Source organism: Epinephelus moara, chromosome 15, assembly GCF_006386435.1.
Source record: "Epinephelus moara isolate mb chromosome 15, YSFRI_EMoa_1.0, whole genome shotgun sequence".
NCBI lineage: Eukaryota > Metazoa > Chordata > Actinopteri > Perciformes > Serranidae > Epinephelus > Epinephelus moara.
This window is the reverse complement of record NC_065520.1, coordinates 16,067,176-16,075,193: the sequence shown is the minus strand read 5'-3', so window position 1 is coordinate 16,075,193 and position 8,018 is coordinate 16,067,176. Positions and strand designations below refer to the sequence as shown.

The 8,018-nt window shown below is 45.3% G+C and overlaps 1 protein-coding gene across 1 annotated transcript in view; it reads left to right on the top strand.

Moving 5' to 3' along the window:
- The first annotated feature begins 4,917 nt into the window (after positions 1-4,917).
- Positions 4,918-8,018, top strand: part of LOC126401760 (double-stranded RNA-specific editase 1-like) — a 42,670-nt gene continuing 39,569 nt past the window's right edge. Inside the window, exon 1 of the mRNA XM_050063245.1 lies at positions 4,918-5,165. The gene's annotated coding sequence lies outside the window, so the exon portion shown is untranslated. The remainder of the gene's footprint in view (positions 5,166-8,018) is intronic.

Genomic DNA, 8,018 nt, shown 5'->3' with positions numbered 1-8,018 from the left:
CTTGATAGCAGTTTTCTCAGGAGGCTGAGGGTCAAATGGAGAAAAGTGAAGCAGCTGCTCAATGAATGTAATATTGACGTATTGCTCAGGAACCATCCTGACTGCCTGGACATGTGTTCGAGTCATTCTGTCTTTAGGAAGGAGGATTGTGGGTCAGAATAGTTAAGCCCAGCTCAGATCAAACAAATGATTTGCAACAAGACAAATTGAAACAGGCAACAACTTGCAATGTGCCATTTTGCAACATCGTAAAAACCTGCCGGTTCACACCAATGCAACTAGATGAGTTGGTGTATCATTGCTATGCAACAACTCTCTGTACTTCTGTTCTGATTTGCAGTCTTTCAGACTTATTTTGTGGCTGAATATAATTTGTAGCTTCTTAAAATATGAATGAGGATAGTGATAGTGAGATACTGGCTACAGCTGCATTTGTAGTAGTGATGAAACGGTGAAAACAAAAACAAAACGAGCATCAGATGGACTGTATTCATAATAAACAGGCCACAACAATATAACTAAACCAGCGCCAATTAATCAGTCAATCAGACATCATTGTTATGCATCTATTGTTATGCACCGAAACAACAAAGCAAATGACTTGTATTTGAAAACCTGCACTGGCAATAAACCTGATTCTGATCGACAGATGATTTTAGAAAATCTGTGTTTGCGTTCTCACCCACAGTCAGACATGAAGATTGATGTCAGTTCCTTCCAACTGGATGATTTCCAGCTGATGGTGCAAGGTCATAAGCGGTACGCTCTTTCAGGCACCCACAGTGTGTTCAGTGTCTCTGATGTGCCAAAAATAATCAGCGTGGGTTTGACTGCACTGCAACGCCTACATCTGTAGTGGAAAATGTAAAAGTTTCCTTAACTAACTCCGAACATGAAATGATTCTAAGCATGGAAGTTGCGCTGGCAGACAAGATTCCTGTCTTCCTTAGGACCTTCCTCTCACTGCAAAGGCAAGCTGCGACTTCAGCTTTGAATTTCAGCAAGCTGTACGGACCTTTCCTCTGGATGCCGCAGTCCATGCATTGGCTGGGACGATGCTTGCAAGTTGCAAAACAATGTTGCCACTTGCCCCTAAATCTGGCAAGATGTTTTTGGGGTTTGTTGGACAGGAAATTATGTTTTCAGGCCCTTTTTGTGGAGCAAAATGGCGAAGCTGTTTCCTTTGAAAAAGTGACAAATTAAAGAATTGCTATTGGTTCCCTATGGTCTTCCATCGTTTTCAAAGTACTGCATCAGTCAAAGGGATGCATTGTGGAGATGTGACAGGCCAAAATTGGTTTGTTGCCTGAGGGCAACACGGTACCATACATTAGGACAGCAACAGTTTGACGACAGCAGCGTGGTTGTCTGTTAGAGATCGTGGCAAAATTTGGTTGGTTCAATTGGAAGAGCGAAGGTCTGTAATGCAAAGATACCCAGCATGCTTTGCCCAGGGTCCACTTTTGCAAAATGAGAAAGTCCCTTGCAGCAGCCCTGCACAGGTCAGGTGTAGGCAGGGGCGTTTCCAGTAGTTGAGGACTTTTGGGGCTTCGTCCAGGGCCTTGTTCGGAGGGTCCAGAGGAACCTCCCCTGACACTTTCTATTTTGTCTTGTAAACAGGCTCTATTTTGATGTTTTTTATGCACTCTAGCACCTTATTTGTGTTCAAAATACACGCACAAAAAATCCCAGTGTGAATCGATATATTTTCATCATGAATTAGAAAATGGTTGGTGGGCCACCCGGCACCTGGACCACATTTGGCCCATGGGACTTAACTTGAGTGTCACGACTGTAATAGATACTACAATACATGGCAACGTGGTGACGTGAATAACTGATTGTTCTGCTGGGAAACTTCTGGCATTCATGTGGATACCACCTGACATTTTCCACCCACCCGAACACCGTTGCAGACCAAGTACCCCCCCTCATGGCAACGGCACTGGTCAATAAAAGACTTTATTCTTTATTCCTTAAAGAAAATTTCCATGACTGCAAAACTCCTCTGATGTACTCTTGAGTGGAGCTCATAAAGATTTATGAGGTAGTGAAAAAAATAGTTTTACCTTTCCCTTCCGGCTTTCATATATTAATCCATACTAGTAAAATGCACAGCTGTTCTAAACAAAACCACCAAACTACAAACTCAAAAGAAGTGAAAGGGTCACAGTGTGTCATCGAATGTCACAAGGCATGTGTAGCTCTTATTTATAGTTATACAGTCTGCTGTAACATGACCAAAGCCCTCAGTGTTCTGTCATGTTTATGTGGAACGTCTGAGCTATTAAATTCTAATGAGTTTCCTTAAAGCCTAAATGTATGGTTTCAGAGGAGGGAGGAATGTTAATAAGTGCAAGGAATTCCAGATGTCGAGAGAAACACCATTACAGACCAAGTAGACCCTCCATTGGCAACAGCACTCCCTGATGTAAGTGCACCCCCCCCCCCCCCCCCCCCAGGCAGGACTTGAACATCCAGAGGGCATGCCGGTACCTTACCTCACAACCCACAGGACTAAAAGGATCCGTCGACAACGCCTTGGTGCCAGACACCACAGGACACCCCCAGAGATCCTGTCTCCATGCCACGACAGGTCAGAGGCTCCACCATAGATCGGACTTGGCTCTGACCCATCGAGGCCCGATCAGATTGCGATCTGGGGAATTTGAAAGCTAGATCAAAACCTAAAGCTCTTTGTCGTGTTCCTTAGGCCATTCCTGAGCGATGTTTGCAGTGGGGTATGGTGCACTGCCTTGCTGGGGGGCTACTGTCACTGGGGAGTACTGTTGCCATAAGGGGGGTACTTGGGGCCCATCCCAATACCCCCCTTAGCCCTACCCCTTGGCCCTACCCCTACATTTGCGTGTTCCCGCAAGGGGTGGGTGTGTCCCAATTCCTATTTGCGTGTAGGGGTAGGCGGCATAACAAGGGGTAGTGGGTATGAAACTAGACCTTCGGAGCGAGGGATTTCAGATGCTGACTTGCCAGCGAGGGGTAGACGTCGCCATAGCTACCACCGAGCAAGAGACGGGGAAAAAAGCTCATACATAGCTAACTTTACCGTCGTCAGGTTGCTTGTTAGCTAGCTAGCTAGCTCGCACTATCTGGCATCTGTTATCTGTCCTGCTCTGCAAAATTGTCGGATTTTTCACATTACGATAACATGCCAGCTAGTATAACTATGCTGCCTCGTAATGTTAGCTGGTTAGCTAGCTAGCTAGCTAGCAGAAGTCTCCTGTCGTCTGTCGTTCATCAAACGAAGCATGATGAATGCGGCAAACGAGATCTCGGTAGGATGAATGAGACTCCACTGTAGATGGAAATGTAGACGGCTCGCAGCTTCCTGTTTAAAATAGTTACGTATGCGTGAACGTATTTCAACCCCCTACCCCTCGTTGCTTCATTTTGAGGGCCAAGGGGTAGGGCCAAGGGCTAGGGGTAGGGCCAAGGGCTAGGGCTAGGGCCAAGGGCTAAGGGCTAGGGCTAGGGCCAAGAGGTAAGGGGTAGGGCCAAGGGCTAGGTCTAGGGCTAGGGCCAAGGGCTAAGGGGTAGGGCAAAGGGCTAAGGGGTAGTGGACAAGGGGGGGGTAGTGGGACTGGGCCTTGGTCTGCAACGGTGTTTGAGTCGGTAGAACATGTCAGATGATATCCACATGGATGCCGGATCCAAAGGTTTCCCTGCAGAACAATGCACTGGAATGAAACGATCAATGTTATTCCCATTTCATTCTCATCAGTCAGAATATTACGTTAGTCAGGAGAGACAGAAGAATGAAGTAAAGATAATTTCTAACACAGAATATCAGTGAACAGATTAACAGATAATTTGTGCTGACGAACCTTTTACCAGACGTCTTTGGTGCCTGGACACCAGAGGGAAATAACTTGTGATGAAGGGACACCTGAGCGGCAGCAAGATCAATCACCCCATAGGGTCCAGACACTGGTGGTGGCTGATGACTCTGAGGCTGGTGAGGCTGATGAATCCGTAAAGACTAGGTGGTGATGGGGAGATTTTTGGCGCAGAACCATATTTAAACTGAGGAGCAGTAAGATGATAGGCTTTCCTTTGTTCTCTTTGAGTCGCCATGCTGGTGTGAGGTCACTTCCTGGAAAAGCAAAAGGCTCCTAAATACTGTGGCCATCTCATCAGACTGTACCATCTACTGCCATGTCACAGGGGGGGAGGTTGTGTAGGTAGTTTTTCCTTTGTATTAGCTCTAGTTAGGCGTCCATTTTGTTTTCCCCTTCTGTGTTAGAAGGTTTGGCCTCATGTTTCATTGGTGAGGTCAGCTTAGTATAATTCTATTCTTGGTTTGTATTGTTTTGGGCATTTTGGGGGGAAATAAAACCCTATTTTCTAAACCAAATCCTGTTTTTCTCATTCTCATACGTTCTGAATCACAGCTGAAAATTCCCATTATAAATGTGACTGCTCACTTTATTCTTTTATCCAGCAGCTGTAGATGTCTAAGATGTATTTTAATTTTCATATGCGTCCTATCTGGAGGGGCCGGCCCACCTGGGTGACCCCTTGACACTCAGACTTATTGCTGAGCTCACATGTCAGCAGATTATTGTTCATGAAAACTGAACAAAATCACTGATGAAGATCATGTAATGTGGCTGAAAGCACCAGTAAAAGGGGGTAGAATCTTCAAATATTAGACATAAAATAACATTTTCAAAATAGGAGCTCTTCTGTCAATTTATCTTCTCATATTTCCTTACTGGAGATATTTCTATACATGGAGGCTTTTAGTAGTGATGCTCTGACAGCCTGGTGTTACACATGGCGTATAAAAACATTTTTTTCCGTCAATGTATAGGCACAGTGTCCAATCAGTGTGTGTGCTGGTGCGTAATGCGCCATGTGGCCTCATTTCTCTGCGCCCACCTCTTTCCTCCCGTCCAATAAGAGCAGGCAGCCTTTGGAGCAGCCAGGAAAGACCTTGCCTGGGTGATATTTCCCAGTGATTCCGTGTGATTTTTATTTTTTTGGTATTCCTTTCCCTCCTCCATCACGCTGTGGAGCTTCACTCCACCACTACGGTGTTCTCCCGAGCGCTGTGGAGTTGGGACCTGCAGCATCACCCGCATCATCATCATCACAGTCGGTTGGCTTTAGCAGAGACCATTTGACTGAACACACAGAAGCGCACTGTAAGTACCCGTTAGTGGGTCGCTTTCATATTTTCCTTGCTTGAGTTCACACATGTACAGCGAAGGGTTTTCGCCAAGTCAAAACTCCGTTATAAAATCTCCCAATTCAAGCTTTATTGTAGCAACGCTCTAATGCTGAAGCCTCGTGAAATACAACACGGTCAATTTAAGAAGAATAAAGCACAGTGATTAATTCGGCGTGGGTATACAGTGAAAATAAGTGGTATTGAATATGATATTACAACTTGAGTAACGCGCTGACGCCGCTCAGCACCGCGCAGCCCGTGGATCTGGCAAACCAAAACAGGTGATACAGCAAAGCAATTGTCGGCTGCTATTATTTCTACTGCTGCAATGTGATTTATATGTACGCCGAATTCAAGAGCTCCATCCGATTGAATAAAACAGCCTCTTGATTTAATTAAAGTCACTCCCGATTTTGCAGAAAATCAGGTTTTAATTAAATTAACGGTTTATCCGATGAAGTTTGGCGCGTCTTTCTCAGCGTGAGGGGGACGCACAGCGAGCACGACTCCTAAAATATCTGCTGTACATCGCAATATTTGAGAAATGGTAATTTATTTAATATTTTTAGAATTGGCATTTTATCATCACGGTTGCTGTATCACACCAAAGGACACCTTATTGATCCAGTAGAGATAAAACCAGCTGTCTGATCTGGAGCTTATTCTGTCTTGTATCACACTGAACTCTGTGGAAACCTCAACATTTCATCTTGACAGAAACATTAAGAGCATTTAAATGAAATGAGACAGTCTGGACCAAGGTCAGGTCACCCGACAGAGCCCTAAACAGCTGAGAGAAATAGGTGTGTGTTGGATAAAAAGAGGAAGACTCTAAAAAGTTGTATTTTTACAGAAACAAATCCTGCGTCCCCAATGGCAGTGGCCCCCCAGCAGGATAATGCACCATGCCACACTGCAAACATCGCTCAGGAACGGCCCAAGGAATGTGACAAAGACCTCAAAGTGTCAACCTGGCCTCCAAATTCCCCAGATCCCAATCTGAATGAGCATCTGTGGCACGTGCCATTAACCCACCTCACAACCCACTGGACTAAATGGGACTGGCGCCAACGCACTGGTGCCAGACACCGCAGGACACTCCCAGAGATCCTGTGTCAAGGGTCATGTCCGATCCAAGGAGGCCCCACCTTGGATTAGGGAAACCTGGGAAATTTAGACGCCAGGTCGACACCTTGAGCTTTTTGTCGCGCTCCATGGGCCATTTCTAAACAGTTTGTTAATCAATGTGAAAGCATTCACGACTCGCATCTTTAAGAACGGCTGTGTTAAACATCCATTTCCTCGGAAACACACATTAATTATGCACAACACATTATAAGACTATTCTCATATGAAGACGGATCATCCTGTGTTATTCCCTCGTGAGAACAAACTGCCATCGGCTGCAGCAGAACGCCTATTTGGCAAATTCATTTGTGCTGCGATTACTTCTGGCCTCTGCATGGCTTGGCTCAACTCGCTGTAGGCTTTTTTTTTTTGCTCTTGTCTTCCACTTAGCCTACATGCACAGAAATAGAACTGAAAAGGCGGATGGCAGAATGCATGTTCGCTTCCATGCATGTGTGTTCAAAGTCGGTGACTCAATCAGTGGGCATGTTTCGCAGAACTGGGCTCGTGTTGTTGCATCTAGCCTCCTGCACTTAGACATGAATCCAGGTTATGACAGTGCACCATGCCACACCACAACAACTGCTCAGGAACGGTCCGAGGAACGTGACAACCTGGCCTCCAGATTCCCCAGATCCCCTTCTGATCAAACATCTGTGGGACGTCAACATTCGTATCTGGCACTGGGTTGATCAAAGATTGAGAAACTGCATCTAGTGTAGTTAGATGAGTGTGGAATCCAAAGTGATTTAAATGTGCCCATCCACTCCCAGACATCAGACCTGCTTAGCGATCGTCACTGTGCGGTGTCTTGGACTAAGTCCCGGGCCAAGCGGCGGGCTGCTGTGAAGCTCCACTTGCGGGGTATTAGCAGGGCAGGCTGGGTGGTCGGACCATTTTGTAGACTGCTGAATCCTCTTTTAGACAGTTTACGTGCCTCCGGATTAACCCCGTGTCTTACATGACTCAGACAGTCTTTTTTTCTGATATCACCATGAGGCCTGATTCATGACTGCATGGACTGAAAAGGCACTGACGAATACAGATCATGGATTGTCTGCTGTGTTATAATCCGAGCATCTCTGTGGTTTGTTGTGGGGAGCTGGTCCGGCTGCACATTAGGGCTGCAACTAACGATTATTTTCACTGTCGACTAATCTGTCGATTATTTCTTCGATTAGTCGACTAATCATTTTATCGAAAAATGTGTTCAAATGTTGAAAAATGTCGGTCTGTCTCTCCCAAACCCCAAAATGATGTCATCTAATGTCTTGTTTCATACTCACACCAAAGGGTTTTAGTTCACTGTCATGGGAGAGTGTGTAAAGCTGCCAATATTTGAACGTAAGAAGCTACAATAAGAGTATTTTGGGTACTTTTATAGTACTTTTCTATGAAAAATGACTCAAACCGATTAGTCGACAACTAAAATAGCCACCGATTATTTTATAGTCGATTAGTCATCGATTAGTCGACTAATCATTGCAGCCCTACTGCACATGCTAGCTAATCACTGCCATTTTGCACTAGGGATGCATGATAACATTGGCATGTCGTTGTTATCAGCCGATATTGGCTTTAAAATTAAACTAGTCCATACCCATTGGTAGCTTTGTCACCTTCTACCTATGCCAATCCTCAATGCCTATGTGCAGTTTCACATAGATTGACCACGTCAGTGAGTAGAAAAACGTGGGAC